Consider the following 8,820-nt stretch of genomic DNA (forward strand, 5'->3'; position numbering starts at 1 on the left):
CCAAAGTTAGGAATTGGCACTTTTTCATGTTGGGCCAACGTAGCATATTCAATATTGTATGATGGATTTTTAAAATGGGCTAACAAAAGATAAATCCATTATGATGCAATATAATTTATTGGTTATCATTATAATTTTACTTAAAGTCTAATTTCACATAAGGGGTAAAACTTGCTTTTGGTATAATTCTACATAAAAAGGGAGGAAATAAGAAAATGGAATTTCAAATTTAAATTGAAAAATTTTACAACTAAATATTGTAACTGTAAACGAACTAATTTTAAATGTCAAGCTTGTTAATTAAAGGTCTTTCTGTTGCTGCTTTCCCAAACAAAATGTAAAATATTTATTTAAAAATAAAAATACAAAGATAAAAAAAAGACATTTATTTAGAAAAATACAATGCAACTAATAATACAATATTTTTCTTCCTCATTTTCAATATCTACATTTCCGCCGTTATGGCCTCCTTATAATAAAGCTTTGCAGCACCTTAAAAAAATAAATAAAATTTAAGCAATATTAAATCACAAAATCATATAAGACTGCAGAATTAAACTTACTACTTTTTATAAAATAAAGTTGAATATATTTACTTGTTTTGCACAAAATTAAATCAAAGTAATATTTTTTATAAGATAGCATCACATATTACCTTACATATTAAACAAACCTGATTGTCTGGTTACATTTTTATGCATTTGTATTGGTAAGAAAAGACATGAATTTAAAAAAGACATGATTTTATATACAATCATAGAAAATCTAAAATGTTAGCAAAAAAGGCTGCTGCATGAAATATGCTGCAACGGAATTTGCATGTAATGTTTGACATTTCTTATTAACATTATTATCTTGATTTTGATAAAGATTCAAAAACAAAGATTAAACTAAACGCAATTAATCTAGGAGTAGCAAGTAAGGGTATACAATTTCCCAGGCACCTGACGGACTAAAGAATAGAAGCTGGTTCTCAATATAGCAAATTTAACACAAACGCAGAAAACTACTACACTATTTCCATTCAATAACATGCTCATTCCTAACAATTCGCCCTGTTGCCAACATTATTAAAAGAACTGTATTAAAAATATGTTATGATTAGGAAAACAAAATAAATTTGTTATAAATATTGCAGTAGAATTTCTTTCTTACAAAAAAGTGGTATTTTTGGGGGAAAGCGATTATTTAGTGATTTGCCACTTTCATTCACCAAAATTTATCCAGCAAATTATTTATCAGAATTGATAATTAACTTGTTTTTATTAAAAATACCAGCAGTTCCTAAACATTGTTCTGCAGAACCCTAGAGGAATGAAAGAGATCCAAGTGATAGGAATTTAAGCAGTCTAAAAATAAAAAACATTTTTAACACCTGCTATCATATTTAGGCCCAACAATAATCGATTACTTAATATTGCAGATGCTTTTTTTCAATTATTTAAAGTTTAATGCCAATAAAAAAGAAAAGACATTTTTAAAAATAATTTTTCTAATAATATATTAAATTGAAAATCCTACGCATCTGTAAAAAATTGTAGTATTATTTCCCATTGTGCTTTTCAAATTAAACTGAAATAACTAGAATAGATTCACTAATAAAAAGACCCATCCTTGAGACTCTTTTTTCTTTAACATTTATAGCAGTTCCTTTTGTTTTCATTTCAATAAAAACACAATTTGGCTTATTTCATTTCTTAGTTTTTACTAAAAAAAAAATTCATAGCTAGACTAAATGCAGCTACAGGACCATGAATTCAACTGTCTGACATAATACCTGATTGAAGATTATTATGAAGATAAATTATGAAAAATTTTTCATTCCTCTTGGAAAATCTTTAAGAGTTTAATTTAATATTTTTTTTATTGGTAAATACATTCACCGATGTTTTTATAAACTTTATTTAAAAATGTTCAGGTACCGCCAAGAGATGGTTGGTCTTTTAGGGTTCCATATTATTAAAAAAAATCAGGAACCGCTGGAATATACAGTTGTGTAGAAAAAAAAGTAAGAATTGTGACACAGGAAAGCAAGAGACTCACAGAATTAATTAACTTAAATTTTTTTTTATTTTTAAGAAAATTCATTAATAATTATTTGCAGGCAGCAAAGATCATCTCATTGATATATAACATTATGAACATCAGTACTGATTTAATCTGTAATGATTATGCTGCACAGTACTGCTCTCTAATTTTAATACAATTATTTTATAATTCCTTTTTTTTTCTAAAAGATTTTCTGTAAAATGGATTGAGTAATAAAATAAAAGTAAAATTTAAAGAAAAATAAATATTACTTGATTTAGTATATACTAAGGTTAGTTGGTTTAAATTAGATACAGTAGAGCGCCGATTATCCGAACCCTTATTATCCGAACTATGTCCGAATTCGCTTTTTTTTCTTTCTTCTCTTTTTAAAGTTCAGAATTTTTTTTAACTTATCGACAATTTTTCTAAATTTAGAGGAATAGATGATATCTACTACATCTGAAGACCATATTTAATTTACAACCTTTTTTAGCAGTTTTCTTATAGTAGCCATACATACATGTATTGTTATACAGTTAAACCAACATACCCCTTTAGCCCTCTTCAACTGAAAATTATCAAAGAATGCGAGCTTCATTCTGACAATCTACAATTGTTGGAAAGCAGAATGTGTTTATGAATAGATAAGTGCTGAAATTCTACAATTGGGGGAAAAAGTGTGAAGGGAAGTTGGTGCATAAATAATAATCATTTAAACTAGGTTTTAAACAATTTTCCAATTATCCGAACCACGTTCAGTCCCGAGCAGTTCGGATAATCTATGCTCTACTGTATTTTAATTTTTTTTTTAATTACAAAGTCATACAAACATTAAGTTTTAAATTATTTTAATATTTTCAAAATGCTTTTTTTTACATTAAGATATTTTAACAAAAAATATTTAAAATTCATTTGTCTTTTCATTTTATATTTAATCTAATGCTACATTGCGTTTTTAAGAGGATGTCATACCATGGGAGTAACTTTTCTTCACAAATTTTGTTTGAATTCCATAACTAGACCTGAAAAATAACTACTCACCGTGGGAAATAAAAAAAAAAAGAGAGAGAGAGAGGAAACTTAAATAAAAAAAACTAGTATCTTTCCCCAATCGTTATATGCATATAGTATACATATAACCATTTAATGATCTAAAAACATCAATATTGAGACTCAAGATATCAGAATTTTCAATTCAATGTCTCCATTATGACTTGTACAGTAGTCAGTCAAGCTTTTTCTGAGCAGTACCTATTACGTGAAAATTTAGACATAATTTTTGAAAATTAAAAATTATATTAAAAAATCAACACAAAATTATGATAAATATATGGATTTATCATTTCTCAAGCGACACATAATAAAACTTTAAGAAAAAATACTTTGTGAAACTACCGTTTTTTCCTGAAGTTTGGATCAAAATTTTGATCCTTCAGTATTCATCAATTTGGCTTGGAAAGATTCATGTGGAAGGAGAGTTCCATCACAATTCCCATATTTCAAAGTTGTAAGGAATAGATTAAATGTATATTGCCTCACCAAATATTTAAAAAAAAAGTTCTTTTAATTTAGTATGTTTAACTAATTTTTCACATATTTATATTTTTATTGTTAAATTAACTATTATAGTTAAATTAACTATTATCTCTAATATGAATCTTTTGTAAAAATATATTTTAAACTAAGTAAAAAATTTCTAAATGAAAAGGTTGCTATCAATCACAGAAAGAAAAAAAACGGGGGAAACAAATCTTAGAATTTTCTTTTTCCACAACATAATTTTGTTTAAAGTTTCCTTAAGCACAGCAAACCCTCATTAAAAACAATCATCCCTTCAACACAAACACTAGATCGTGATGAAAACCTTGATTAACACATAATTTTAAACTAAATACTTAAGGTAGTTAAGTACTTTACTTACTTCCTGCTAATTCTAACATCATAATTCTCACACTCTTCTGTCCATGCTGTCAGTTTATTGGCTCCTATAATGTCCTCTTCAATGGATTTACTAAATCAAAATAAAACATTCACATAATTAAATTTAAAGTTATAAATATTCATAAAAAAATAAGTTTTATAAATACAGGGTTGCCACAGTAAAAAATGAACCAAAATAGTTGCTTTTAGTAGCCTCAAGCATGAAAATAGTTGCCTAAAACAATGAAAATAGTTGCCTGAACAGGAACAAAAATCTATCAAAAATAGTAGCCAAATAACTAAAATTATAGCTTAATTGAAAAATACTATGACTAGGACTGGGTGATGTCAGAAATTTTAAATTGTGATACATCGTCAGTTAGACATCACGTTAAAGTGATGTATCGCGATTTAGCATATGTTCAAAAATTACCTATGGGAAATCTTTCAATCAATCAAAAATTAATAAAAAGGAATAAATCTATTACGAAAGAAAATATTAATTCTAAACATATTCTACTATGACCCCAAGCTTTATTTCATTTTTCTTGAATTAAAAATAATTTAAGATTTATTGTTTTAAAAATAATAATACTGTAACAAAATATTTTACATACATGCAATGAAAATTAAAAGAAAAAAAAACGAAAGTGGAAAACAAACCAAAGAAATGTTTACTTTAGAAAAAAACATTTTTTTTAAATTATTTGTTGGAAAAAAAACATGCTTTTGAAGCATCATTAGACCCTTTTTTATTTAATTATTCAAAATAATAAAAGGTAGTATTAACTAATAGTCAAATTCTGTACTTAAGAAATACTTATTCATTATTATTTTCTTTGAAAATAAAATCGACTAAAGATTTATTTGTTTAAAAATGATACTGACTATCTAACAAATTATAAAACAAACAAATTTAAGATAACAGCGATTGTGCAGCAATCGCAAAGTAACCGTAGGTCTACTAAAAATAATTGACAAGAATCGTTAAACCCAGACAGAAAAAAAATGGTATATCTGATGGTAAGTCTGACTGAAAATAATTTACAAAGAACCTGACAATTATTTCTGACAAAATAAAATGCACAACAATTGCAAAATGACTTGAGTCCCATAATCTTCAAAAAACGTAAAATCCAAAAGACAAAAATGGACATAAAGAAACTGTGCATTGCGTTCTACATAACAACGCTGATCCTCGCACGAAACTGGGATTCAATTCGCTCTTCGTCATTCAACATCACGAAACTAACATCATCTTTATAGCAAAACGCTATCTACATCTCTGCAGCAAGACGAAATTAAAATCGTCTTCGTCAGTGCGGTAACAGCGCTAGCCTAGTCAAGGATCCTTGCATATTAAATAGTTAAACCGCGATTGTAGCCTTATTCTGGCTGTTTAAATCAAATTTCTGATGCATCGCCTAAAACGAAAGTCACTACATCGGCCTACCGATATATGCGTTAAATCGATATTTCGCGATACATCAATTTATCGCCCAGTCCTATCTATGCTGCAATTCTAAATGTATACCTTTTTATATTTGTACAAAAAAGTTTTGTACAAATATAAAAAGGTATACATCTTAGAAAATAGGTACATAAATAAGAGTCGAATTACAATAAAATATGAATGTTAATAGAAGGAAAAAAAAACAATTAAAAATAACAAAATTGCCCCTCAGAGAGAAAAAATAACAAGTATACTTTATTAAATCTAAAGGAAATATAAAATTTTGGCTTTTTGGACATAAATAATTGTATAAAAATTCGCTTTCTTTTATTAACGTTCTGAAAAGTAACGTTCATTTATGCGAAAAAACTTTGCTAAGAGCAACCCTGTAAATAGTTATTGGAAAATGGGTGATAAACCAAATTTAATATGAATTGTATATTGGGAGAGAATATATATATTTCTAACTGAAATGCTAAGTAGAAAACATAAGTTAGTTACTCTAAGTTAAGTCACAATTAGAGCAAATGAACACATAAAGAATAAGTGTTGAAATTTAAAAGTATTGTTCATTGGTTTAAGTCTCAACTTAAAAAAATTTTTTTTTAGAGAAATCAGCCATTTCAAAATTCATGAAGCATTCAAAGACAAGTTTTTCCAAATATCCACTGATATTCATAGCTTTAAAATTTTTGTTAATATATTGCTGTGTTAATAAAGCAAAATTGCATTAATACTCGGACGGCAATAAATTATAGCATTTTCTAAATAACAGTTTAATAGAAAAAAATTTTTTAGAACTACGAACAAAGTAAAAATGTTTTTTTTTTTTTTCATCCTTCATTTACGTCTTACATTACGTTACATTATTTGAAAGAGAATGGATTTATTTTGCAAAAAGCATTTCAACTAATTCCTATAAAATACAATCCTTATACACCATATTTTCATTATAATATAGGAATGTCACCTTTTTAAGTGAAAATACAGCAGGTAGATTAACTAAGAGCCACACATGTATTTGCTCATGTAGACAGCATATATGTTAATTTTTATGTTCTACAAATTGTTATCAGTAAATTCAGTGTAATGTTTTTATTAGTAAACTTGATAATATGTGTTCGGAAAATCAAATACTTTTAATTGTTAGACACAAAATAAAGAGCACAAATAAAGAGCATGAAGACGTGGTTATTATAACTAAAAGCACAATTCAAGAGTCTGAATATCGTATTAAATGTAATCAGGATTTTAATAACCACATGGCAATAGTAGTTTTAACTGCCTAAAAGCAGTCAAAACCCAATTTGAATTTATAACAAATCGGAGGAAATAAGGTAAAACTAAGCGTAATCATTGAAATTTGCAAATTAACACAACAAAAATCTTTGCTTTTTTAAACCCATTTGAAATTCCAGAGCAATAACAATGGAAAAAGCAATTGAGAAACAATATAGATTTACTTGTGTTTAGAAGCTTTCCCTTGTTGCATATCAACAGTCTGCAGGCTACATCTGGCTCACTAGTCGCAGGCTGTGCACCACTCTAATATTTCAAATATAGAGCAAAAGATACAGCATTAAAATAAATAGAAGTAGATACCTACACTAATAAAAAGAAATCTAATTATAGATGAAAAAGCTGAAGATAAATTCAAAATGCCTTTTGTTATAGTGATTTTATTTTAAGCAAACAACTTAAAAAATTTTTAATTTCCTACATTTTCTTTTTGTTTACTTTGCAAAATAATTTTTTAAATCCCTGCTGTGAATTCGTGAATTAATTATAAATCAATTTAAACATTTCTAATGTTAGCTATAACAAAAAAAAAAAAAATATTGATTACATTGATATAACAATGCTCAACAAAATTAATGATTTTTAAAATGTTTTAATCCTTACATATTTATTAAAAATAATTTTTTTTAAATGTATTTACTTATTTAAAATTATGCAAATGCCATTGACAAACCAAGCATGTTATTCAAAAAAGTTTCAAATAAATATAGTTAGATTAAAAATAAATATTTGAAATAATTGATGGACATTTATAGACTCTAATTTGTAATATATTTTTGGTAATTCTAAATCACAAATTTGAAAATTAGTAAGTATATTGTTCATTATTAAATACTCTGAAATTAAAAACTCACAAGTTTTGTTTACTTAATATTTCTATTAGAAAATATTATCTTTAATTTTTTTTTCTTTTTACAAAACGCCTTTATTTTAACATTACATTTCAATAGAATAGGATAACAGCAAGCCAAAATTTTAATCATAACTGCGAATAAATAAATTTTAAAATAAAATAAAGTTATTTTAATAGAAATTATACAAACGTTACTTTAACATTATCTTCAAATGCTAAAATTATTATACTACATGATGTAACAATTAGAGAAATTATATATGATTTAAAAGCTAATTTTGTCAAAAAAAATAAGGACGGTAATATAAATATTTAAGATGCAACATTTCTACTGTAAACTAAAATAAACACTAAAACAGAATCTTTCTAATACAAGAATTAAAAATGTAAATAGACTGCTAAGCCTAACTTGAGTGCAATTCAATGCGAATAACATTATAATACAGATAATAAATGCGCACGCATTATTTAAATGGAACTCAATTCAACTATGAATAATACAGATAAAGTACATTTAAATAAAAGTTATAATAATAAATAACATAAAGAAAACTCACCTCATTCATATAAATCTGCCGCCGCCATGTGTGTAAACAATTAGAGCAAGGTGCAAACAAGTTTAGTCATCAAGAAAGCGCACCAGTTTTACGGATCAAAAGTTGAAAAAGTTCAGTGAAAATTCACTAATGGAAGGGAGTAAAAGAACGTTCAGTCTACTTAGTCCCAGAGAGCGTATTTAATAGTATTTTATTAAAATTTACATTTCTTTCTTTTTTTCTTCTTATGTTATTACTAGAAATGCGCTTTTTATATTGCATATAAATATTTATGAGAAAAGCAACAAATAGAAAAAACAAACAAATTGACTAAATATAATCAATAAAAAATAGTTTTATTAAATAAAATTTTCAACTTTTTATTTATTTATTTTATTAAGAAAAAAAATTTATTATGACATTCAGTTATTTATTTAGTTTATTAAAAATAAAAAAAACATGAATTTTTTTATTTATTTTCTTTTTTTAAACTATCTCGTATTAATTTCCGAGTTGTTTTCTATCAGCTATTTATATATAATTAAGGGTTCTATGTTCCTTGTAATAATAAATAAATATTTTAAAATAAATCTACATATTTAATAACTCTATATAAACATATTTAATAAAATGCATATAGATAATAAATAAATATATATTTTTTTGTCTAGTTATCGCAAAAATGGACTGTATTTCTTAACTTTACATTCAGTAAAAAAAAACAGTTT

The 8,820-nt window shown here is 25.7% G+C and overlaps 1 long non-coding RNA gene across 3 annotated transcripts; it reads right to left on the reverse strand.

Annotated features, from left to right (window-relative positions):
- Nucleotides 1-371: 371 nt before the first annotated feature.
- Nucleotides 372-8,384, reverse strand: LOC147800795 (uncharacterized). Of its 3 annotated transcripts, none has more exons than XR_015431184.1 (4): nucleotides 8,114-8,384; nucleotides 6,868-7,011; nucleotides 3,953-4,042; nucleotides 372-492 (listed from the first exon to the last, which is right to left on the reverse strand). It is a non-coding gene; the product is annotated as an uncharacterized LOC147800795 (long non-coding RNA). The 3 variants fall into 3 exon arrangements; XR_015431183.1 differs by having other exon boundaries at nucleotides 6,868-6,949; nucleotides 8,114-8,382; XR_015431182.1 differs by lacking the exon at nucleotides 8,114-8,384 and having other exon boundaries at nucleotides 6,868-7,255.
- Nucleotides 8,385-8,820: the final 436 nt, after the last annotated feature.

This window comes from Parasteatoda tepidariorum, unplaced genomic scaffold (genome assembly GCF_982258835.1).
Source record: "Parasteatoda tepidariorum strain Cologne lab strain unplaced genomic scaffold, Ptep-v5.0 scaffold_88, whole genome shotgun sequence".
Classification (NCBI taxonomy): Eukaryota; Metazoa; Arthropoda; class Arachnida; order Araneae; family Theridiidae; genus Parasteatoda; species Parasteatoda tepidariorum.